Below are 2,990 nucleotides of genomic sequence, written 5' to 3' on the forward strand. Positions count from 1 at the left end.
TCCTTCATCCCTCGGGACAAACCTTGGCGGGGTTAAGTCAACACACTCTCTCACAACCATTTGGTATGAGTACTGGCGCATGTCGGGGTAAAACCTAGCCAAATGCAAGTCTTCTACTTAGTTACATCAAGTCGGATCCGGATACTTCCATTCCTCGTCCCCGACGATCCTTTCCGGTATCCTTCACACTAGAGTCGGCGTATCCTATGGCACCGACCAACTCGGACTACGGACTCATCAACCCTATTGATCATCCACATATGGTAAACGGGAAGCTCTCACGTCCTCTCACGGGTTGGTTACCGGTCTTAAGCGCCCGTGAGCCCAAGTCTAACCATATGCAACCCTACCAATAAATGGCCCTCACAATGTGATTCCTGTCCTCTCACGGGTTGGTTACCGGTCTTGAGCGCCCATGAATCCCCATTGCTACCACGGGTCGTTCGGTCTCAATACCCCTCCGATTAGGGTCCACATAACAGGACATCCTAGCCAAACACTACTAGACAATCCTAGATATGTCATCCAACGGTTTAGGAAGGTGTCCGGAGGGCATCTCCGGAAACATCCCATAATATTCCCGTAGTAGTCCAAGGACAGTAGTGTCAAAAGGACACCTCTCCTTTCCAAACCATACTTAAGCATACACATGCATCAATTCATATCATCACATATATGGTAACTTCATATATGGAAAGAAATCAATAATTACAGTCACTTGTATAACATTGGTAAGTAAATCATACATGAATCAATTCAATATGAATAAGTAATGCTACTGTAATCAAAGTTATGCAACAGTAGTATATCATTGTAAGAATCTAATTTAGGAATCATATCTATGATATTCAAATATAGAAACTAGATTCATGCTATCTATTGTTTTTTTTTAAAAATACTTCCTTTTTTTTTTTTTTTTTTTTGAAAGTCTTCAAAATTTATTAAAGTTTTTGCCAACTTTAGAGGAGGGGGTTCTAAAAGTATTTTTAACCTTTTTAGGGAAATCCCCCATGTAAAAGATACCAAAACATCCAACATAGACCAATTCGGAGTTGCTGTACTCATTGGTCGAGTGGATTGGTCGATCGTCCAACGACCAATCAATCGTCGACCAATGACGATAGCCTAAAAACGAGTTTTAAGATATGAAATCCGAATTTGGTGGTTCAAAAGGGTACTAATCAAGGGGTAGACTACATCAGTAGTATTCTAACATATAGGGGACCTCAAAACACCAATCAAATCAAGATATCAAGATCCAAATTAGGAAACAAAAAGTTACCATAATTAAATCAACCATGGATCTTGATGAATTCGAAATAGAAATCAAAGACAAGAACAAGAGGAGGATGGATCATTGCTTCAGGTAATGGTATCATGAAAACATGGATAGATCTTCATGGAATAAGGCTTAGAAGCATAAATCTAAATAAGGAAATAAAACCTACCATATATGTATCTACCATGCAACATGAAGAACACATAGTAAGGTAGAAGAGAACAACTAGAAATTGATAGATTATGGATCATGGAAAGAAAACACAGTAATTAACTACTAACATGATCAACATAGAAGATCCAAAGAGATCAGAATTCAGATTAGAAGTTTAACAAAGATTAGATCATGGTTTGATCATGATTCCTTCAAAAGCTTGCAATGATCTTGGTTAAGATCATTGTTCTAGCCTCAAATCCTTAGGATGATCATGAGAACATGTTCAGAGATGTTTGCAACGGAGAATGCAGCATCTCTTCTACTGTCTCAACTCAAAAGGAAAGAAAACAAAGATGGAGGAGAAGAAGAGAGAGTAGACATACCTTTTGATGCAAAAAGAAGAGTTTCGACGAAGATCCGTCAAGAAAACACCAAGGATGCAAGAGAGATGACTTGCAGAGGTCTTTGGTTCGTTCCAGAGAGTTTGGAGGCAGCAAATACGAAGTGGACTCGAGATTGGACTTAAATAGAGCAAGAACAACCTAATTGCCAAAGACAGCACTCATTGGTCGAGTGGATTGGTCGATTGGCCCGCCCACCGACCAATCGACGACCAATGCCTTGACAGCAAGACCAAAACAGGGAATTGAAGGTCCAGATCAAATCCAATCCTAAAGGGGTTTTGCACACAAGTCAAGTGACTTACCTAATAGGTAGAAATGCCTTCAAACCAAGATAGAGAGCACTCCAAGTCCATCAACTAATCAGATCTTCATCAGGATTCAGTTTCCATAAATAGAACCTCATCATCAACTTTCATGGATTCAAAGCCAGACACCAAGTCCTCTACTGGGATGGCCCAAAGCTGACTTCTTACTTTACTTCGGGTCATCGGACCTACAAATAACAAGGTTTCCGGGTCAAGGTTAGGGCTGGGTTTTACAACAACAGTAGCTAGATCATGCATTCATGTCATACTACAACAAGGCATGTAAATAGGCATATTGTGAGTTGGAATGCTCACCTCTAAATCCGAACTTATAACCTTCAAGTAAGAGATCAGAGAACAATTCCAAAATCACCTAGACAAGCTTGAGAAAACATGTATAGGTAGTAAGAAATAAATCCAAGAGATAGGAGTCGAAATAGAGCAAAAATGGAGTTGTTGTTAGCCTTGGTCGATTGGTTGGTCTACTGGCCTAGTCGACCAAATGAACAGTACGCGACAACAAACCTTAAATCGGTCATAACTTCTTCGTTTGAAGTCCGATTGCTCCGAAATTCAAAGGGGAACTCCACATAAACATACTAAGACTATCTAGCATGGATTAGACACTATCCATGATCAAAATCATGACTTTATAATTTGAAAACATGACTTTCTAAATTGATCAAACATGGTTTTCAATGAAAACAAACCATGGATTCAAAGGAGAATTTAGAGTGAACAAGGTTTCACTCTAAAGGAACATTAGATCAGAGATAAGAACTATCATGAGAATGGATCTATCATGCTAGAGAATTAAGATTAAACATGCATTCATAAAGATGTCAA

This window comes from Hakea prostrata, chromosome 9 (genome assembly GCF_041222555.1).
Source record: "Hakea prostrata isolate BN-2017 chromosome 9, UWA_Hpros_2, whole genome shotgun sequence".
In the NCBI taxonomy this organism is placed as follows: Eukaryota; Viridiplantae; Streptophyta; class Magnoliopsida; order Proteales; family Proteaceae; genus Hakea; species Hakea prostrata.